Source organism: Mustela putorius, unplaced genomic scaffold (genome assembly GCF_011764305.1).
Source record: "Mustela putorius furo isolate JIRA1106 unplaced genomic scaffold, ASM1176430v1.1 tig00003962_pilon_pilon_pilon, whole genome shotgun sequence".
NCBI classification, from domain to species: Eukaryota; Metazoa; Chordata; class Mammalia; order Carnivora; family Mustelidae; genus Mustela; species Mustela putorius.
Genome location: NW_025422106.1, coordinates 12219305 through 12243094, shown reverse-complemented (window position 1 = coordinate 12243094; position 23790 = coordinate 12219305). Strand labels below are relative to the sequence as shown.

General features: G+C 42.0%; 1 non-coding gene across 1 annotated transcript; it reads left to right on the top strand.

Annotated features, from left to right (window-relative positions):
* The first annotated feature begins 18065 nt into the window (after positions 1–18065).
* Positions 18066–18172, top strand: LOC123389221. Its single transcript, XR_006603819.1, has one exon. It is a non-coding gene; the product is annotated as a U6 spliceosomal RNA (small nuclear RNA).
* The last annotated feature ends 5618 nt before the right edge of the window (positions 18173–23790 follow it).

Genomic DNA, 23790 nt, shown 5'->3' with positions numbered 1-23790 from the left:
TTCTTTTTGTTGTCTGAGAGCTGAGGCTAGGGTTTCTAGTACTATGTTGAATAGCAGTGGTGAGAGTGGACAGCACTGTGTTCCTGACCTTAGGGAAAACATTCTCAGTTTTTCCCCACTCAGAATGATATTTGCTGTGGGTTTTTCACGGATGGCTTTTATGATATTGAGATATGTACCCTCTGTCCCTATACTGTGAAGAGTTTTGATCAAGAAAGGATGCTGTACTTTGTCAAGTGCTTTTTCTGCATCTACTAAGAGACTTGTAAGTTTTACTATTAGGTGACGGGGTATTGAACTATTTTTATTGATTTTGATGGGGGTTCTTTGTGCATCCTGGATTTAGATGATTGTTTCCTTCCCCAAATAATTGTTTCCTTCCCCAAATTAGGGAAGTTCTCTGCTATAATTTGTGCCAATATACCTTCTGCCTTCCCTCTCTCTTTCTTCTTCCAGGATCCCAATTATTCTAATATTGTTTCATCTTATGGTATCATTTATATCTTGAATTCTACCCTCATGATCCAGTAGTTGTTTATCTCTCTTTTTCTCAGCTTCTCTATTCTCCATGAGTTGGTCTTCTATATCACTATTTCTCTCTTGTTCATTTATCCTAGCAGTAAGAGGCTCCATTTTTTTATTGCACCTCATTAATAGTCTTTTAAAATTTCAACTTACTTAGATTTTAGTTCTTTTATTTCTTCAGAAAGGGATTCTCTAGTATTTTCTATGCCTTTTTCAAGCCCAGCTAATATCTATCTATCTATCTATATATATATAATATATATATTATATAATTAACCTATAGTTATATATAACTATAGATATATAGTTTATATATCTATAGTTTATAGATATATAGTTTATATACCTATAGTTTATAGTTTATCTATAGTTTATAGATATATAAACTATAAACTCTAGTTTCAATCTCTTACTAATATAATATCTGTATTGATTAGGTCCCTGGCAGTTGGTACTGCCTCTTGTTCTTATTTTTGATGTGAGTTTTTCTGCTTTGTCATTTTGTCCAGAGAAGAATAGATGAATAGAGAACAAAATGCTAAAAGGGTAATAATGACCCCCAGAAAAATATACACTAAACAAATCAGAAGAGACCCACAACCGGGGTGGGGGGGGAGAAAAAAAATACAATCGGGTTAGTGAAAAGAACAGACCCACACACTGGATTTTTGGTATATTTGGGTCTGTTAGAAGAAACTGCCTCCCAAAATTTTAAAGGAAGATAAACTTTTATATATATATATATATACATATATATATATGTATATATATATATATATACATATATACATATATACATACATATGTATATATATATACATATATATACATACATATATGTACATATACACACATATATGTATACATACATATACATTGGCCTGTGTGTATATGTACATATATGTATGTATATATATATATATACACACATAAAAATAAGGGTAAATACAATGAAGGGATGGAATACAACTGTAAAGATGAAAATTTTAAAAAAGGAATCAATAAGATAAGAAGTTGGTTGAAGGGGCACCTGGGTTGCTCAGTGGGTTAAGCCTCTGCCTTCAGCTCAGGTCATGATCTCAGGGTCCTGGAATTGAGCCCTGCATCGGGCTCTCTGCTCAGTGGGGAGCCTGCTTCTCCCTCTCTCTCTGCCTGCCTCTTTGCCTGCTTGTGATCTCTTTCTCCGTTAAATAAATAAATAAAATCTTAAAAAAAAAAAAAAGAAGTTGGTTGAAAAAGAGGAAAAAAATTTAAAGAAAAAGATGGAGGGCAGAGAATGTGATCAGGCAGGAGACTAGAACAAAGCCCTACACTAGACTGAGGGTCTATTTTGGTCTGTTAGAAGAAACTGTATCCCAAAATTTGAAATAAAGAAAAACTTACACATATACAAAAAATAAATTTAAATACAATGAAGGGACAAAATATGACTCTAAAAATGAAAAATTAAAAAGATTTTTTTAAAAGGTATTGATAAGATATTGGTTAAAATAGGAAAAAAAATTTTAAAAAAGAAAAAAGAAAGAAAACTTTAAAAGTTTAACTTTGAAAGACTAAAGAATCATGGAGGGGGGAAGCCATGAATTCTATGTGCTGTATTTCCCTAAGTCTGGAGTTTGGCAGTTCTCATTGATTGGTGAACTTGGTCTTGGGTGGATGTGATCTTCTGGGGCAGGGGCCTGTTGCAGTGATCCTCAAAGTGATCCTTTGACCGAGGCGGAACTGCACTGCCCTTGTCAGGGGCCAGGCTATGTAATCTGCTGGGGTTCGCTCTCAGTTTTTGTTCCCTGAATGCTTTCCCTACCACTTCGGAGGAGGAGAATGAAAATGGCGGCCTCCTAATCTCTGACCTGGAGGAGCTGAGAGTTCAGGGTCCCCTTGCTCAGTGAGCCCTCACAGAAAAGCAGCCAATCCATCCTGTCTTCCTTGTCAACAGCGGCATTCCGTGCTCACCCAGCCTATGACTGAGCATTTCTATCTCTGGTGCATGACCCCATTTGGAGTGTCTAAACCTATCAGGTTCCTGCTACGGACTTCCGCGACGCTCCCCCAGGGGAAGCAAGGGAGGTGTGTCTCCCTGGATCTGCTACTTGTGGGCTCCCTGCCCAAAGAGCAGTGGTCCGGCTGTGCCAGGGATCATGGTTTATGGCAACCCCAAGCTGATAGCCCCCTCCTCAGCTCTATCTTTGCAGCTGGCTTCCCCTCTCTGATACCGGAGAGCTCTGCTGCACTCAGGCACCACAGTCCTTCTGTGACCCGGAGGGTCTTGAGACCACACCGTCCCAGGGAGGGTTTCTCCCCATCCTCCCTAACCCCCCACCCCCACTTAGCCACTTTAGGCAAGTTCCTCTGCAGAGCAGACTTCTAAAAGTTCCGATTTTGTGCTCTGCTGTTCTATCACTTGCCGGGAGCTGGCTAACTGAGGCTCCCTCCCTTTCCCCCGTGGTCTAGCTTCCCGTATGTCCTGTAGGAGTTGCTTCTCCACAAGTCCTACCTTCTGGTCCCACCACCAGAAAAGTGGTGGCTTTTCTGTTCATAGAACTGCTGCCCTTCTTTTCTTTGATCTCCTGTTGAGTTTGTAGGTGTTCAGAATGGTTTGATAACTATCTAGCTGAATTCCTGGGCCAAGATAAAATTCAGTTCTCCTACTCCTCCACCATCTTGCCTTTTCTTCAATACAGTTTAATATGCAAATGAGGCATGTAAGAGTAACAGCAGACTAATTATGAGATAGAATAATTATAACACTATGCTGTAATAAAAGTTATGTGAATGTGGTTTCTCTCTCTCAAAATATTGTATTACATGATGTGGGAAAGATGTTAGGATTTGAAGCCAATTGCCAAGAAAGAATTCTTGAGACGTCTTTGGTGTAAAAAGGTGATTTTATTAAAGCATGGGGAAAGGACCCCATGGGCAGAAAGAAGTGCACTGGGGTCAGGAAGAGTGGCCCATTATATACTTTCAAGTTGGAAGGGGGTTAGAGATAGCCTAAGTCTCTAAGGAATTGTGGAAGAAAGGTTTCCAGGACCTTGAGAGGGCTAGGTATTGTTGGGGAGGGTCATTTATTGCCATCTCATAAAACCTTCATCATGAGACCCTTCAGATGTATATCGGTGGGCCATCTGCTTGGGGGATGATTGTCAACATCTATCTTGGGAGATAGAGATAAAGAAAGTTTCCAAAGGAATTTTTGTATGTTAAAATACACTTACAGGATGGGTGTGGACGGGTGTCACACTAGGATTGCCTTTTGCCCTTAGCAAAGTGTCAACCTCGAGGCAGTTGATTCCTAGAGGAATGTCACACTGCCCGTTTCAAGGACTTGTCAGTGGGCTGTGAGTAGTAAGGAAATTTAATAATTTTTCTTCTGGGGCACCTGGGTGGCTCAGTGGGTTAAGCCGCTGCCTTCGGATCAGGTCATGATCTCAGGGTCCTGGGATCGAGTCCCGCATCGGGCTCTCTGCTCAGCAGGGAGCCTGCTTCCCTCTCTCTCTCTCTCTCTCTCTGCCTGCCTCTCTGCATACTTGTGATCTCTATCAAATAAATAAATAAAATTTAAAAAAATAATAATAATTTTTCTTCTGTCTTTGTTTCCCCCATCACTATACTTACCTTTCTTCTCCTGATGATGTGAAATTAGGATGTCTATGTGAGGAGACAAAGCGAGGTGAATGATGTAGGTGTTGTGACATAGTGTTAGACTGCTATGGACATTCTGAGAATCCGTCAGAAAGATCATTTGCTTCCAGATGATAGCTGACTGCAGGAAACTAAAATGGCAGAAAGCAAGACTGCAGTTAAAGGGGGACTACTGAACAGTTTCAGTAAAACTTAGCCTTCATAATTAAGGGATAAAGCTTCATATTCTCTGTCCTAAAAATGAAATAGTTGTTTGCTGCTCTGGTGGTGTTGGGACCTTAGGAAACAATTATTAAATATAATTTACTCTCAAATATGTACGATTATTAATTAAGGTGAATGTTTCATGCTATTGTCAAATTTCAGTAATTTTGTTTTGGGTGCAATAAACTGACCAAAGAACATATATTTTGGAGCTAATGCCATTTTTCTAAGAAAGAACATTCTATAAAAGCTAATTCAGCATAAACTTACTCTAGTCGTAAATCCATAGACTCAAAATGTGATTTAGCTCCCAGATTTGAGCTGATAAAATAAGCCAGGTTTCAATTAAAAGTCACTCAGTTATGCCTAAATGTCAATTAATTTTTGCTCCAGGGCACTCACCATTTCTGTATTAAGTAGCCTAATAGAAAATACTTCACTTTCAGGGTGTTATTTCTTCACTAACACACATGTGTGAAAAATACATTCTTGGCACAATATGTTATACAATGGTGTTTGATTACTTACGTATGTTTCTGACATTTACAATTCCTGCATTGTCCTCAGAAGGTAATGCAGGATATATGAGGCTATCGACTGCAAACAATAGAAAAACAAGTTGGCCCACAATTTGAATAGATTGGAATGTGTAAGCGAAGGACAATGGAGACACTCCTTGTGTGTGGCTTTTTTAGAATGTAGTAAACAACTGTCTCTCAAGGACGGGTCACTAACCAAAAATTGTAACGAAACAAACTCTTCAGGAAGCTTTGCACAAGAAAAACTAGTACAAGGGATGGGTAATCCAAAGAGAAAAATAAAGGTGACAATGAAATCCACAAGACGATTTGGCCATAGAATCCTGGACTTGTATATATTTATATAATCCTAACGGCTTTGATTCTGCTACAATGCTGTGATACCACCCAAGCATCAGTGGAATTAGAAATGAAAAACTGCAACAATTAGTACAATCCTCCTCTGTTTTCCTTCTTCTCTTCTACCCTCTAACTAACCCGTTACAGAGCTTCCACTTCATCTTTCTTTGCTCACCAAGGACCTTTGATTCACTTTTACTCTTTACAAAAATTTAATTGACAATGATGCTGTTATAAATATCAAATTAGTCTTCATGAAATTATCTCCTTTATAATGACTAAATGTCACCATTATATTCTAAATCCACTTGCCTTATAAAAATGCCTTTATGGAATGAGTTATTTTTCTTTCAAGACTTCTCAGAGCTGAGACTGTCTTACCAGTCATAATTTTTAAAAATAGTACCAGGGCACACATCTTCTAGGTCTCAAATCATTTTATCGAGCAGTTAGGGCTAATACATTTGTGACTCTGTTGCATTTGTGTCAGGGCTGATGTTTGCATTGGACCTGAGGCATTACAAAGTAGTCAGTGAGGGATTAAATTTAATGTAGGTCAGGCTTTTAGACACTGGTGATCATAATGTTGTATTTTCTGATTTGCATGTTTCTATGTATATCTAGAACATGATGGTTTTGTCATTTACTTTGCAGAATTTGCAACTCCTTCCATTACCTCAGAGAAGTGTTTTTTGAATCCTTAAAACAAGATTAAGTTACTTACCTTTAAAAAATGGAATATACATATATTTAAAAATAAATATATACATTATGCTACCTTTGAAAAAAGAAGGAACAACTTTAAACACAGGAGATACGGAAATTTCTTTGCCCTGGATTAATAGACTGAGAACAGAGGACTCTTTGTCCATGTCTGGTGCAAAAGAGAAGTTCTAAGGATCAATATTCCACAGGATTCTATCCGACAAGCCTGAATTGAGTTGCCTTTTTTTTTTTATGTTATTTGCATAGTTTAGGCAAGAAAGGAAATGTCTAGAGAGGAGGGATGGTGAAAAAAAATAAATTTCTGCAATGTTAAATTCCTGTATGTGCACTCTAACGATTTAAACATTACTCAACACACGTGCTAGGCAGCTCAAGTTGCTGACTGAATATAGGTCCCAAGGGATTAATAAATGTACCTACCACCTTTGGAGAACTCTAGTTATAGGTCAGCCATTTCCTCTTCCTGTCCCTGCCTCTCAATAAGTGACTTCTGTTTCACATTATCCAAGGGGCACAGTCCAACTAAGTAAAACATCATGGTTCTTAATGAGAAGTTTCAAATGCAACTTGCCTTCATAGTTAGCTTTCTGTGAACAGCCAGGGCAAAAAAGCTGCTATTAAAAGAACCATACTTTCTTTATAGCCAGTTCTTGCCCTGAGACTAAAGCATGTTTGGTTAAGGATACTAAGTTGAGACAGGCTCCTTCATTAAAAGGAAAGAGAGAAAGAAGGAAAGAAAGAAAGAGAGAGAGAAAGAAGTTGGAAGAAAGGAAGAGAGAGAGAAAGATTAAGAACAAGTCCTGCGATGTTTTTACAATAATTCAAACTGAAAACAAATGAATGTGTCACTGTTTAGGCATAGAAAAAAGAATGAGTATATATTTTATTCTATTTATTTTTCAAGTTATTGCCAAGAAAAGATAGTTCTTTATACAACCTCATGTGGACTGAGTCTTAGGGGTAAAAAAAAAAAATGGATTAAGTGTTTGCTTTAGAAGGGCAATGCTAGACTCAAGAAGAGAGGACCCAGAGGGATTGACAAAACTCAATTGCTCAGAGTTGCAGGGACTGTCCTTGAGTTGAGATAAGTGACTTTTAGGACACGCAGTTTTTTGTTTTGTTTTGTTTTAAAGATTTTATTTATTTATTTGACAGAGAGAGATCACAAGTAGGCAGAGAGAGAGGAGGCAGCAGGCTCCCTGCTGAGCAGAGAGCCTGATGCGGGACTCGATCCCAGGACTCTGAGATCATGACCTGAGCCGAAGGCAGCAGCTTAACCCACTGAGCCATCCAGGCGCCCAGGACATACAGTTTTTAAAAGACGGCTGTTTGGGTGGTGTTTTCCTTTCATATTTTTCTTTGAAACCATGCACAACCAAATTCAATCATTATTTTTATTCTCACATTTGAATAGGTTTAAGTGCCCTCCCCAACCCTCACCACTTCTCCCCACTTCCCAGAGATGGCTCCTCTCTTTTGTCTCCTTAGACTACCCTCTCTTTGCTCTCTCTCTCTCTCTCCCTTTTCCTTCTGAAGACTGTATTTACTGGGGCACCTGGGTTAAATCCTCTGCCTTCGGCTCAGGTCATGATCTCAGGGTCCAGGGATCAAGCCCCGCATCAGGCTCTCTGCTCGTCAAGGAGCCTGCTTCCTCCGCTCTCTCTCTCTCTGCCTGCCTCTCTGCCTACTTGTGATCTCTGTCTACAAATAAATAAATAAAATCTTAAAAAAAATAAAAAAGACTGTATTTACTAAGCCGTGTTTACAGGTTGCCTGCATGTACCAAGCATGTCTCTCACCATAGTCTTGGGCCTTTTGCTTCCATCGACTTGTCATGGGCAGCCCGTGTCGGAACTCCCCAGTCCTGTTATTCTGGAATCCCTCTTGCCCTATTCATTCTTTCTCTAAAGATAATGCAAGGGACTCTAACGCTGAGAACATGTCTAACCAGAATGAAAATGAAAACCAGCCAAAGAAAATGTCCCCGTTTCCCCTTCCCATGGTTATGAGGAAATATATGATGTGGGTCTACATCTGTGTTATGTCACTTAGTTTATACAGTTCATGAGAGAAAGAGATTTGACTCCTGGCCCTTCCACTTATTGTCTGGGTGATCTTGGACAAGTTACTTAACCAGATGCCTGAAATCCTTTCTGGAACAAGGCAGTGGTATAAACAAATAAATGATCTTCCTCAAACCTAATTTCCTAATTTAGAGGAAAGATAGCTTAGAGGTTAACAGCACAGGCTCTGCACTTAAATATCCTTGGGTGGGAGTCTGGGACTTTCCAGTGACTTGAAATAGGGCCTTAGTTTCCTCGTTTATGAAATAGAGCCAATAATAATATCAACCTCATAAGGTTGTGGTGAGCACTGAATGAGGTAATGCACAGAAAGCTTTTAACACAGTGCCTGGGACTCGCTCCATAAATGTTAACTACTGGGATCACTGATGCTGTTATTTTTAATAAGGTATCATCACGACAAAATCTTGGAGGTTGCATCACAATGTTAAAAGTGAGATACCATTTTATGGAATAAATAAGAAAAAATAAGAAATATAGGGTGCCTGGGTGGCTCAGTGGGTTAAGCCGCTGCCTTCAGCTCAGGTCATGATCTCAGGGTCCTGGGATCGAGTCCCGCATCGGGCTCTCTGCTCGGCAGGGAGCCTGCTTCCTTCTCTCTCTCTGCCTGCCTCTCAGTGTACTTGTAATTTCTCTCTGTCAAATAAATAAATAAAATCTTTAAAAAAAAAAAAAAAAAAAGAAATATATATATTGATCTCTGCCCTTGGTTCCTGGCACAGAACTCCTAAAACTCTTGTAAACAGGGGGTAGGAGAGGAATTTTTTGTTCTAACACGTAGTCTTTGACCCTGGTTCCTGACATAGAGCTCCAAAGATCTTTGTCATTTTCTCGGTGATAGGAATATCTTTTATTCTCACGAAGTGACCTTTGGTGGGTTCCTGGATGGTCACAAGAAAGACCAAGCCATGATTAAAAGCTTGGAAATTTCAGCCCCTCCTCCCCCCACCCCCATTTCTCCAATCCAGAGAAGATCCATCATACCTATGTGATGATGCCTCCACAAAAATCCCCAATAATCCAGGGCTCAGAGTGCTTCTAGGTATTTTCAAAAGGATAAGAATTTTTTTTTTATTCGAGAGAGAAAGAGAGCATGCATGTACCCGAGTGAGTGGGGAGGTAGGGTAGGGCAGAGACACTGGGAGAGAAATCCCAAGCAGAATCCCCACTGAGCATGGAGCCCAACTCCTAGTGATCCCACGACCCCAAGACCAAAACCTGAGCTGAAACCAAGAGTTGGATGCTTCACAGACTGAGCCACCTAGGTGCCCCAAATATAAGAATTTCATCAAACAATTTGATCAACCCAAATTATTAATAATAATCTCAAAATAATCAAATGTTTAGCATTTAAATTTCCAATGTCTCATAAATGAATGTCATAATTTTTTTTTAGTGTGCTTGAACCAAAACCAAAGTAAGGACCACATATTGTAATGTAGATTATGTCTTTTAAGTCACTTTAAATTTTAAACCATTACCATCCCATTTTTCTCTTCTTTGCAATTTATTAGTTGAATAAATCAGGTTATTTGTCCTAACGTTTCCCATAATCTGGGTTTTGCTGCCTGCACCCTGAGGTGCAATTTTGCTTGAATTCTTTTTTTTTTTTTAAGATTTTATTCATTTATTTGACAGAGAGCAAGAGAAAGCACAAGCAAGGGGAGCAGCACAGGGAGAGGGAGAAGCAGGCTCCCCACAGGGCAAGGAGCCCAATGAGGGGCTTGATTCCAGGACCTTGGGATCATGACCTGAGCCACCCAGGTGCCCCTTGTTTTTTTGTTTTGTTTTGTTTTGTTTTTAATTTTAATATGTATTTCCTGTATATTGTTAATTGGATATTGATGCTTAATCAGATTCAAGTTTGATTTTTTTTTTTTTTAACCAACTCTACTTTATAGGTGGTATTCAGTTCTTTCACTAGGATGCACATAATATCTGGTTGTCTTTTCATGACATCACCAGTCATTGGTGCTCAGTGACTAGATACATTAGTTTGTTAAGAATTACAAAATGGGGGGCGCCTGGGTGGCTCAGTGGGTTAAAGCCCCTGCCTTCGGCTCAGGCATGATCCCAGAGTCCTGGGATAGAGCCCTGCATCTGGCTCTCTGCTCAGCAGGGAGCCTGCTTCCTCCTCTCTCTGTCTCTGCCTGCCTCTCTGCCTACTTGTGATCTTTGTCTGTCAAATAAATAAATAAAATCTTAAAAAAAAAAAAAGAATTACAAAATGGGGGACACCTGGGTGGTTCAGTTGTTTAAGTGTCTGCCTTCAGCTCAGGTGATGGAATAAAAGGATTAGGGTCTAGGGATTGAGTCCTGCATCGGGCTCCCTGCTCAGAGGGGAGCCTGCTTCTCCCTCTGCCTCCTGCTCCCCTGCTTGTGCTCTCTCTCTCTCTGACAAATAAATAAAATATTAAAAAAGAATTGCAATGTAGGCAGCATCTGCCTGGCTCAGTCAGTTGAGTGATCATCTCTTGGTTTCAGCTCAGGTCATGATCTTGGGTTTTGAGATTGAGCCCTACATGGGACTTTGTGGTTAGCGTGGAGTCTGCTTGAGATTCTCTCCCTTTTCCTCTCCCTCCCCCATCTCCCTCCCCCGTGCGTGCACACGTGCCCTCTCTCTCAAATAAATAAATAAATAAATAAATAAATAAATTTCTTAAAAAGATGAAGAAAGAGAATTACAAAATGGTGGGGCACCTGGGTGGTTCAGTCAGTTAAACACCTGACTCTCGATCTCAGCTCAGGTCTTGATCTCAAAATCATGACTTCAAGCCACGTGTTGGGCTCCATGCTGGGTGTGGAGCCTACATAATAAAAAGGGAAAAAAAAAAAGAATTACAAAATGCTGATATTTTATTTCCAAGATGCTTTTATCATTTGTTATCTGGAAGTTTCATGAAGAGAAATTTTCCTTTACCTACCATGTGGTTATCCAAAGACACTGTTAGAATAGAAAAAGCAGAATGGCAGATGAAATGCCTCATTCATTTCCTTTATTTTCTAGTTTTCAAAACAGTGAATTATTAGATTACCATTTAAAATTCAAATAGGGATTTATTATGAAAAAGACACTTTAGAACGTATAGTGTATGAGCATCAGTTTGTTTTTTTTTTTTTAACACTTTAGCAACACATAAAATAAAAGGCTAGCAATTTCCAGATTGGCAGCTGTGTACAGCTCCAGAGAACATTCTGCCCATATAGGAGCACAAAGGAAGATTCTGGGGGAGCGCTGGGAAAACGGTGGAAGTGGCGTATGCAAATAATTGGGGCACATTGTTGGTATGTAGATGATGAAGTACTGAAATGTTTGGGGAAAACTGGATGGGTTCATGGACAAATAAGCAAAGGAAAACCCATGACAATTTTTAACATAGGATAAATGAAAACTGTTGAAGAAAGGGAGTGTGGTCGGGAAAGCAACTTCGCTTGTTGGTCACCAGCATTTGCGTGGCCCTAATAAGGAAAATGCTTGCCTTTGGTATAAGAAAAATTGTTGATGTGCTTATGCAGGGAACATAGGAAAAAGGGAAATGGGAAAGCTGGTATGGAGAAAAGAAATCCTTATCAACCAATGTGGGGAGTCAGTAGATTGTATCTAAGGCAGTCAAGAAGTTAAATAGAATATTCTATTTAGAAAGAGGAATATATTAGAAAAAAAAAAACAGCTAAAAGAGTTAAAGTGATTGCCTCTGGGGAGTCGAACCAGGAAGTCTAGAGAGATGTGGCAGGGGACTGATTTTTTTTTTATTAGAAATCTAGGCAACTTTCATACTATTATAGACATGAGCTACATATATAAAAATAGAAATGAACCTAAAAATAAAGGGATAAGTTGTCCGTGAGATATGAAAAATGTAGAAAAAAGAGAACTGCAGAGTGAGTTTATGCCCAGGTCAGAAAAAACAACGCACAGAAATGTTTCAGCTTGCATTTAATCTGTAGTCTTAACAAAGACCTCTTTCACCCACTTGCAGTGACCTCCTACTGCCCAAAAAGACCAAGATCAATATTTTTTTTCTACTTCCAGTACATTTGTTTAAAAATATTTTATCTATTTATTTGACAGACAGAGATCACGAGTAGGCAGAGAGGCAGGCAGAGAGAGAGGAGGAAACAGGCTCCCTGCCAAGCAGAGAGCCCGATGCGGGGCTTGATCCCAGGACCAGGGATCATGACCTGAGCAGAAAGCAGAGGCTTAAACACTGAGTCACCCAGGCGCCCCTCCAGTGCATTTTTAATCATAACCAAGAGCTTATACTTTAGTCCTCTGCATGTTATCTAGAGTCACTTTTATCTTATGATCTCATGCCTAACCCTAAACCTGATTTCAAGTTAAATCCTCTTCTGGAAACGCCCTATCAACTGCATTGATCTCACAGGCAGAATATGATCAAGCCCCAGTAAAAACTCTGAAGTCTTGGGTAAACTTCCCTTGTTGGCAAGGTTATGAACATACTGTCACACATCCGTGGTCGGGACTCCACGACCCCATGGGGAGAAGAGGACCAGAAGCTCTATGTTTCTACCCCTCCTGGACTCTGCCCTTGTGTCTCTTCCTTGACTGATTTTAATTTGTATTCTTGTGCTGTAATAAAACAGTAATAGTAAGTGAGGACCCTGTGTGGCTCAGTCAGTTAAGCGTCTGCCTTCTGCTCACGTCATGATCAGGGGGTCCTGCCATTGAGCCCCACATTGGGCTCTTTGCTCAGTGCGGAGCCTGCTTCTCCCTCTGCCTGCTGCCTCCCTGCTTGTGCTCTCTTTCTCTCTGACAAATAAATAAAATATAAAACAAACAAACAAACAAAAAACAGTAATCATAAGTATAGTGCTAAGTATAGTGTGTTGTTCTAGCAAATTATAGAATTGAGGGAGGTCATAGAACCCTCTGAATGTATAGCCAGCTAGTCTGAAGTGAGGATGCTCCTGGGAACCCACAAAATTAGAGCTGGTGTCTGAAGTGAGAGTCATCTGGTGGGGACTATTCACTCAGAATATACAGTTAGCTAGACTCACTGGTGTAAGTCATCACTAGGGAGCTGCTGGGACAGGAAAGGCCACCAGAGAAGTGAAAGTCCTTAGAGGTGAGTATCAGACCTGCTTAATTCTCTAGTCTGTGCTGTGGTCCCTCCGCACACCTCAAACCACTGGACAACCACCTCAGATTCGGCATACCTTCCCACAGCCCCAAATCTCAGAGAGCAGTCTCGTCCGTGGCTGCAGGGGTTTAAGGAGCACTGGCCCAACACTTGGGGACTCGACACTAGAGCCCTGGCAGACCTGCTGTCCCAGTCAGGGTCTCATTAGAAAAAAGATGGCTTAAGGATTTTCCTTAAACCCCTGGCTCAGTGGGTTAAAGCCTTAAACCACTGGCTCAGTGGGTTAAAGCCTCTGCCTTTGGCTCCGGTCATGATCTCAGGGTCCTGGGATCGAGCCCCGCATCAGGCTCTCTGCTCAGCAAGGAGCCTGCTTCCCTTCCTCTCTCTCTCTCTCTGCCTGTCTCTCTACTTGTGATCTCTGTCTGTCAAATAAATAAATAAAATATTAAAAAAAAAAAAAAAGGATTTTCCGACAAAAGAGTGGTCCTGGGCAACCACAAGGGAAAAAGCAGTAACTGCCAAGAATAGCAGCCCAAAACTCACAGCCACAAGGAGAGAAATATGGAACAGGATTCTGGAAAAGCGGCTGTCCTGGGGCATAACCAGCAGGAAGTAGCCTCTCCCTTCCTTCCCCTTTGTCTGCAGGGCTTTCCAGTAACAGACTCAGCGGCAGAGAGGGGCAAGAGAGGCTGTCCATAGCCGGTGCACAGCAGCCTGTGGGGTGGACAAGAGCAGAAAGCAGATCTGCTGGGATAGATGAAGATCTTCCGCACCTGGGTTCAAACCCTTTCTCTGACCTACCAGCTGCTCAGTGATCTTTAATACGTCTCATAAAACTCAGTTCCTTCTTCGATGAAACAGAAGGCTTTAGTAACCAAGGGCCAAAAGGAAATAATGTACATGAAGTGGGGGGTGTAGCACCAGGGTCATAGCAAGAGGTCTGCAGCCGGCAGCCCGTAGTACGTACTGGAGAATTGCTGCTCTGCCTCTGCCTTCATGCCCAGCTCTCATTCCTGGGCTTCTGACTTGCTTCTGAGACCCAGTTGTCCCCAGAACCCCATTTTGATCATGGGATCCAGGTCCTTTTTATTGTGCCAGAGACCCTGTTATTGGCTCTATCCTGCAGGCTCCGAGGAACGACACCTGGCTGCATGCTTGTAGGTAACCATGGAAACCTGCAGCCTTCATCAGGCAAATTGGTAACAGCCTGATGACAATGAAAGGGGAGAGAAGCTGAGAACAAAGACTTGTAGGAGCCAGTTTAAGCCAAAACCCTGTTCCAGATTTGGGGTTGAATAGTTTGATCCATGAGAGAGGACCCCCCCCCCTCCTTGAAGCCCTGGTGCCTAGAGGACAAAGTGTCCTCACAGTGCAAAGACACGGTCGGAAGTACCCATGGCACTCCGCCTGCTGACTTCCAATGAGCTCTGCGTACGTTACAAACTCTGCAGGAGGGGCGCCTGGGTGGCTCAGTGGGTTAAGCCTCTGCCTTCAGCTCAGGTCATGATCTCAGGGTCCTGGGATAGAGTCTCACATCGGGCTCTCTGCTCGGCGGGGAGCCTGCTTCCCTCCCTCTCTCTCTGCCTCCCTCTCTCTCTGCCTTCCCCTCGGCCTACTTGTGATCTCTGTCTGTCAAATAAATAAAAATCTTTAAAAACAACAACAACAAAACAAAACAAAACAAAACCCCAACTCTGCAGGAGCCATTTTGATTGAAAAGCTCTTGGCTTCCATAAGCTTCCTCTGAGGACTCGGTTCAGGAAACCAGGATTAGAGTGGCCAGAAGTAGAATGGAACAGATCTCCAATTTTAGAGAAAGGGAGGGTGTGAGGGTTGTGTTACAAAGAACCGCAAACTGGGTGGCCTCGACAACAGATGCTTATTGTCTCGCAGTTCCCGAAGCTAGAGGTCTGAGACCCAGGTGTCAGCAGCATCGATGCTTTCTGAGGACTGTAAGGAAGATCCCATTTTGTGCCTCTCCTAGTTTCTGGGGTTTGTTGGCCTTCTTTGGCATTTCTTTTCTTTTTTTTTTTTTTTTAAAGATTTTATTTATTTGACAGAGCGAAATCACAAGTAGATGGAGAGGCAGGCAGAGAGAGAGAGAGAGAGGGAAGCAGGCTCCCTGCTGAGCAGAGAGCCCGATGCGGGACTCGATCCCAGGACTCTGAGATCATGACCTGAGCCGAAGGCAGCGGCTTAACCCACTGAGCCACCCAGGCGCCCTCTTTTTTTTTTTTTTTAAAGATTTTATGTATTTATTTGACAGAGAGAAATCACAAGTAGATGGAGAGGCAGGCAGAGAGAGAGAGGGAAGCAGGCTCCCTGCTGAGCAGAGAACCCGATGCGGGACTCGATCCCAGGACCCTGAGATCATGACCTGAGGCGAAGGCAGCGGCTTAACCCACTGAGCCACCCAGGCGCCCCGGCATTTCTTGACTTGTAGAAGCATCACCCTGATCTCTGCCTTCACTCTCCCATGACATTCTTTTTTTTTTTTTTTTAAGATTTTATTTATTTATTTGACAGAGAGATCACAAGTAGGCAGAGAGCCAGGTAGAGGGGGCAAAGCAGGCTCCCCACCGAGCGGAGAGCCCAATGCTCGATCCCAAGACCCTGAGATCATGACCTGAGCCGAAGGCAGAGGCATAACCCACTGAGCCACCCAGGCGCTCCTCTCCCATGACATTCTCTGTGTGTGTGTCTTTGTCAAATTATCCCTTTTTGTATGACACCAGTCATATTGGATTAGCTCGCCCCCCACCCGCTGCCGCCCCATAATGGCCTTATCTTAAATAATGACATCTGTAAGGACCCTATTTCCAAACAAGATTACATTCCAAGGTACTGGAGCTTGGGACTCCAACATATGAATTTTGAAGAGACAAAATTCAACCCATAACAGGGGGTACAAGTGGGGAACGTCCGTCCCATGGCACCTGTCTTGGTTCTTAAATATTGACCCTTCTGGAATTTCTCACCAATCAGGAAGCCTCTGATATTCTGGGCTGTGCCTTTTGCCCTACAGCATCTAGCCTTACCAATCTTGATGCTCCCCTTCAGTGATCTAGCTCCCTGGCATCCCTGAGTGTACATCTCCATGTCTCTAACCTGTCAGTATTTTTTCTGTCTGCCTGCAAAAGTTGAGTGTTTTCTTAGGACCAGCCTCACTGCTGGGGGTGTGTTTAATCCAGGCCCCTATTTCTTTAGTGGTGCCCCCAACGTCTATAGGTGGTGGGACCAAACCTAGCTGCCTTCTAAGGGAAGCCAGTAATGTTTGAAGTTCACACGAAGGTAAGGACACTTAGATCCAGACAGGCAAAGTTCAGAACCAGAAAGATGCCTCGGGAAGCAGAGTTCACGTGTACCTTGGAAGATCAAAGGGTGTTTACGATGGCCTGCTTGAATGGATGGCTCAGGCCCAAAGGCTGGATTGTGGCTCTGTGAAGGTCTGCAGAGGGGTCCTGCCCCAGAGGAAAGCAGGAATACTCTGGCAGTAGTTAGGAACATGAATTTTGTTCACTAGGTGTCAATTTCTGCATCCATAAAATCAGACCCATAAACAGAAGTTATCTTATTTGTGTGCTGATTAAATGGATAATGAATATATGGCCTTAATTCAGTGTCTGGTAAACAGCAAGCAAGCACTCAATACATGTTAGCTATGGTGACCGTGATGGTCATTTATGGACATTTTACTGTTTCTACAGAGTTCCATGACGTTGACAACTAAGTAGTTTCTGGGTGCGACTGATCAGAACTGCTGCTCCTTTCCTCTTGAAATCACATATCCACATAAAATTCCACAGACTCTTGGGAAAATGTTAACTATTCTTCAAGGTATTGCCACACAGCAGTATAGCTAGGTTGGGACCATTGAATGGGGACAGAAGCTATCAATTTGTATCAACTTTAATATTCTTTTTTTTTTAAGATTTTATTTATTTATTTATTTGACAGACAAAGATCACAAGTAGGCCGAGAGGCAGGCAGAGAGAGAGAGAGGGGGCAGCAGGCTCCCTGCCGAGCAGATCGATGCAGGGCTCGATCCCAGGAGCCTGGGATCATGACCTGAGCCGAAGGCAGAGGCTTTAACCCACTGAGCCACCTAGGCACCCCTCAACTCAAATATTTTAAGTAGCTTTCTTGGCATGAGCAGGGAAAGAGTAACAGGTATCTTTTTCTTCCTCTCCAGAGAAAGGAGAAATTCTGTGGGTTCCTGAGATTCCACCACTGAGTGATAACAATTATCCTACACACTTCCTAACTTAGCTCAAAAATACCCACACTCTTTCTAACAGGGTCAGGTGCACCCCATCGTTTTGAGAAGATAATTTCCTCCGATGAGAAGTGAACCACATAAGTAGTCATTATGTGCGTGCACTCCTGTCCCGCCACAGTGTGATTTAATGTATTTTAGGAACTAAAGTTCAAAATGTGAGTTTCCTGCATAGAGAAAAATAATGTCAGAAAGCACTTAGGAAAAGGCACCGCAGACAGATTAAATACATTCAAAGATCTGTCCTTGGCCTTCTTTTCTGTTTTCCTTGACAATGTCATTCAAATTCTAGCTTGTGATGGAGGTCAGGTCCCTGCCTGCAGCTGCTGCTCACACAGTTTCTGGAGGGCTGCGTTCTCCATCTCTAGCGCTCACTGGAAGGTCCACTTACAGCATCCTCATCAGAGCAATGGATTGCAGAGGGAAGTGATTCTGGCTACTCTTCCAGCCAACCCCACCTGCTTTCCTGCTTTCCCTGGGACCCCTTTTTCCTTCAATGCTACTACTGTGCTGTGGCTCATCTAGGCTGGAAACTGCTAAGTCAGTGATTCTTAGTCTTGTTTGAAGTCTCAGCCTTTAAGATTGGATAGAAGTTACTGGCTTTCCCCAGAAAAAGAAAAATATGGCTCTGCTCGCTTCAGTGGCACATACACTAAAATTGGAATGTCACAGAGATGAAGAGCGTGGCCCCTGTGCAAGGATGACATGCAAATTTGTGAAGTCTTCCATAATTTCAATTCTGTGGAATGGATAATGGATAAAAGGAGTGTGCTAGGCTGAGAACCTTTCCAACAAGCACATCAAAGAACAATACATACAGCATGATTCTGGTTACCAAAGGAAACAAACAGGGGACAAATAAAACAAAACAAAATCAGAGAGGAAGACAAACCATAAGAGACTCTTTTTTTTTTTTTAAGATTATTTATTTATTTATTTGTCAGAGAGAGATCACAAGTAGGCAGAGAGGCAGGCAGAGAGAGAGGGGGAACAGACTCCCCGCTGAGCAGAGAGCCCCATGCAGGACTCGATCCCAGGACCCTGAGATCATGACCTGAGCCGAAAGCAGAGGCTTAACCCACCAAGCCACCCAGGTGCCCTGAGACTTTTAATCATAGGAAACAAACTGAGGGTTGCTGGAGAGGAAGGGCGTGGGGGTGGGGTAATTAGATGACAGGCATGAAGGAAGGCACGTGATGTAATGAGCCCTGGGTTATTATGTAAGACTGATGAATCACTGAACCATACCTCTGAAACTAATAATAAACACTATGTTAATTAATTGAATTTAAAGTTTTAAAAAAGAACCCCCCCAAAAGACATATATGGCTAGTCACACAAATAGTGTGACTATTAGTCAAAATTTCAGGGGGTCGTGATGCCTGGGTGGCTCAGTTGGTTAAGCTGCTGCCTTCGGCTCAGGTCATGATCCCAGCGTCCTGGGATCGAGTCCCACATCGGGCTCCTTGCTCGGCAGGGAGCCTGCTTCTCCCTCTGCCTCTGCCTGCCATTCTGTCTGCCTGTGCTCGCTCTCTCCCCACCCCTCTCTGATAAATAAATTAAAAAAAAAAAATTTCAGGGGGTCTTCAGGCCCCCCCATCAAAGCAATTCTGATTCCTCTCTTTTACTTTGTAATAATACCTGCTCAAAAACTTCCCCACTGTCAGTAAAATATGCCTACATTCCTTAGCTTGGCACATAGAGCACCCCATAGAGCTCTATGCTCTATGCTCTAAAACATCTTTAGAAATATGTTTTTCTAAAACAAATGGGTTAATACATGCATAGAACAGTGCTTGGCCCACAGTGAGTACTCAGGAATTGTTAGCTATTATTATTATTGTTTTATGATTATTATTATACTTTCAGCCCAACCAATTTCTCTCGTGTCCAGTTTTGCTCCCTCTGTGTTTTTATTCTTCCTGCCAGTCAAGGATTCCCCATGTCCCTAAGTCCTCCAGCCCTCACAGATCACAGTTCCCTGAACCTGAGCCCCCCTCCTATAGGAAATTCAACTCCTTCCTTAATATTTCTGAATCTACGCAGAGCTTTTTAGCTCTTCCCAGTTGGGGCTTTTCACCTCCTGCCCTGAACCTTTGTCCTGGCTTTTGAAGAATGATATGACCATATTCCACACTTAGTCACTATAAGCATGGACACAGTCCCTCTTCTCCATGACCCCACTTCCCATATAATCCAGCAGATACAGCAATTTTTTTTCTTATTACAGCAATTTTTTAAAGATTTTAATATATTTATTTGAGAGAGAGAGATCGATCATGAGCAGGGTGAAGGGTAACAGGAAAAACAGATGTCCTGCTGAGCAGGGAGCCTGTTGTGGGGCTCGATCCCCAGCCCAGATGCTTAACCAACTGAGCCACCCAGGCACCCTGATCAGGTGCTTTCAATTTAATTTTTAATTGTGATTTAAAATTTTCTTTTTCTTAAAAAGTCTACACCACAAACAAGTAAATTATCTAAGTTTTAGACCCTACAAAACTTAAGTCTGCCCCTATGTATAAAAGCCAGCTATAGCTTTGTTAGCTAAGGGAAGAATTTCGATTTTCTTCTAGGTGTGATGGGAAACTATTAAATGGTTTCAATTGGACAAGTGACATGAGCTTTCCTACATTTTAAAAAGATTGCTGTGAGGGATGCATTCGGCCTTCAGATCAGGTCATGATTCCAGGGCTCTGGGATCAAGCCCCACATCAGGCTCTCTGCTCATTAGGGAGCCTGCCACTCCTCCTGCTGTCTTTCTCTCTCTCTCTCAAATAAATAAATAAAATCTTAAAAAATAAAAACATCTGATCAGTATGTGTACTCACTCACATTCCTGAAAAATAATATGCATTTTATCATGATCCTAATAAAAAAACTTGTTTAAGCTACACATTTTTATTAAAAATTAATTGATGAAGGAATATATCATTTAATTGTTCTTATAATAAATAAATAACTTATGCTAGATCTATGTCATTTTAATCTGAAATTCAACGTCTGTGTTAATCCATTTCATGTAATGAATTCAAAAAGTACTTTTTCTATTTCTAAAAAAAGAAATGAAATGAATATTTATTTTGAATCTGAGAAGCAACCACAAAATTTCATGTTTACAAAAGTTTAAGTATTATAAATATCAAGTTCAGAAAAATAGTAGAGTATCCTATTTCTATGAATTAACTGCTTAACACAACTATAATACTTTCTCCTACTTTTTTTTTTGGCTACAAATACTTTGTCTTCTTATGTGACAACAATTTTTAATATCATTTTAAGTTTAATTGTCTAAGGAGAGGATATAAAGATCAGTCATCTTTCCTCCAGCATCATTGTTAAAAATTCATCTTTTATGATCTTTTTTATGAAGAAGAGCTTCTGGAGTAAAATTTTAGGACTGTTGTCAAATTTGGTCAGACCTCTCTCAAGTTTCTATCACAGATGAGCTGTAATATTACAGGGCGTTTTGTGCTTTCTTATAAAAAGTTAATCATCCGCCAGCTAGAAGTAAAACAGCAGCTGTAGGGACAGGTATTTTATGATGTGTGGCTGTATGACAGAACAGTCCTATTTAGCCATGAGGATGTGAAAAAACACAGTTTTACAGGATGCTTTAGGCTTTGTTTTCACTGGGGCTTTCTTACTAAGTGTCAGACACCATGCCAAAAGTTAGGCATGCACTATCTCATTCAATCTTTACGATTGCGGGGCGCCTGGGTGGCTCAGTGGGTTAAGCCTCTGCCTTCAGCTCAGGTCATGATCTCAGGATCATGGAATTGAGCCCCGCATCGGGCTCTCTGCTCAGCGGGGAGCCTGCTTCCCCCTCTCTCTCTGCCTGCCTCTCTGGCTGCTTGTGATCTCTCTCTGTCAAATAAATAAATAAAATCTTTAAAAAAAACTTTTTTAATTAAAAAAAAAATCTTTACGATTGCCCTTTGACACTAGGCATGAACTGATTAGAAAACTGAAGTTTAGAGAGATTAAGGAATTGCCCTGGAATTCACCATAATAAAGAACATCTAGCAAGTATAAGGGAGGTTGATCAGGAATTCGACTCAAGCTGCTCTCTGCGGATTCCCCATGACGTTGTATCCCATCAGAATCACTCTCCAAAGAGCTCAAAGACAAGCTTAAAAAGACCCAGCTACAATCTTCCCATCAGTCGTAGTGCCTAGTCTGTGTTTTGTACATAGAAACTAAATGGAATTAAAAGGTGCTGACAGATCTCTTTAACAACAGATGACAATGTAACAGACCAAAAAAAGGCAGAGTCAACTTTTTAGTCCCACCATGGGAAAGAACTGACGTTCCATCCTCATTCATCAGAGTCTTCTAGTTTCTGCATTAAAGCAGAACCCGCAAATTCGGATCCCAAGGTGATGTGTTTTTCTCGAATTGAAAGTACAAATGAGTTGAACGTCATTGCCGTCTGAGACGAATGGTTAGGTGGGTACATTTACCTGCGGGAACAGCCTCCTCTTGGGCTGTTCCAGTTCCCTTGCCGCCGCCTGCTGCCCGCCTGGGCTTCCCACCGTGCCCTAGCTGCTGACACGCTTCCTGGCACGTAGGAGACTCGGGATAAATTGAAGGTCAATGCACTGTTCTGAGCAAAGTCTCAGGGTACTGGGATTGGGAAAGAGAACACCCACGGAGCATCAGTACTATGCTAAATGCTTGGGGTACAAAGGTGGATTCAGTAGAGCTACAAAATTAGCAGGGCCCAGGGAGAAATGGAAATGAGGGGTGCCTGCAGCTTGTTCAGAAATTAAGCATTTCAAGACAGTGAGAGCAGAGCCTTAAGCCAAACATGGGGGGCTCTTCTGAGTATGGGGTCTTGTGTGACTGTGTAGGTTCCATGCCCAGGAAAGTGGCCCTCCGTGAATTAGAAAGTTCTGTTCTCAAAGGGTTCTCAGCTCAGTGGGCAAGAAAGAAAGCATATACGATGATGATTTGGGGTGATAAACAGTACGTGTTGGGGAGGGAGTGGGAGCATTATGAGAGCAAAGACTCATGTAGACCTCACACAGGGTTTATAATCTCCTTTGTTTAACCTGAAATACTTTTACTGTATTACCTATTTAATGGCTTTATTGAGGTATAATTCACACACCATGCAAGTTGATTCATCCATTTAAAGTGTACCATGCAAAGGGGGCCCCGGGGTGGCTCAGTCAGTTAAATACCTGCGTTGAGCTCAGCTCATGATCCCAGAGTCCTGGGATCCAGTCTGACATTGGGCTCCCTGCTCAACAGGGAGACTGCTTCTCTCTTTCCCTCTGTCCCTCCCCCGACTCATGGTCTCTCTCTCCCTACCCCTGCCCTGCTCCTGATCTCTCTCTCTCAAATAAATAAATAAAATCTTGAAGTGTACCATTCCGTAGTTTTTAGCATACTGACAGAGATGTGTAAGCATTACCACAATCCATTTTAGAACATTTCCATCCCTCCAGAAAGCAAGCCCATTCCCAGGAGCAGTCACATTCCTCATTTTCCTCCACTGCTCCCAGCCTGAGGTCACCGCTGATTTTGTGTCTGTCTCTATAGATCTGCCTGTTCCTAAGAGTGGAATTGTTGATTATATGGTGATGCTGGGTTACTGAACTTTTTAAATAACAGCTTCATTGAGGTATCATTCACATACCCTAAAATTTGCCCTCGTAAAATGTACAGTTCCGTGGTTTTTTTAGTATATGTACAGGGCAGTACAACTGCTACTACCTAACTCTAGAAGATTTTCCTCACCCCCAAAAGAAATCTCATACCCTTAGCACTCATACCCGACTTCCCCTCTCCCTCCAGGCCCTGGCCACCACTAATCTGCTGTCTCTATGGATATGCCTATTCTGGAAATTTCCTATAAATGGAATCATCATATAATACATGATGCTTGTGTTGGACTTCTTTCACTTAGCATAGTATTTTCAAGTTTCATCCATTTTGTAGCACATATATATATATTTTTTTTTAAAGATTTCACCTATTTATTTGATAGAGAGAGAGATCACAAGTAGGCAGAGAGGCAGGCAGTGGGGGGGCGGGGGGGAGAAGCAGGCTCCCCGCTGAGCAGAGATCTGGCCCAATGCGGAACTCGGAACTCGATCCCAGGACCCTGACACCATAACCCGAGCCGCAGCTAGAGGCCCAACCCACTGAGCCACCCAGGCACCCTATAATCTCCTTTTTATAGATGAGGAAACCAAGAATCTGGGAAGTTAACGATTTGTTCAAGGTTGTGCAAGTGGGAAGTAGCAGTATTAGGGTGACCAACCATGCCAGTTTGCCTCGGGCTGTCCCAGTCCTAGCTTTGAATGCCCCATTCTTAGGAAATCCCTTGGTCCTGGTCAAAGGAGGAC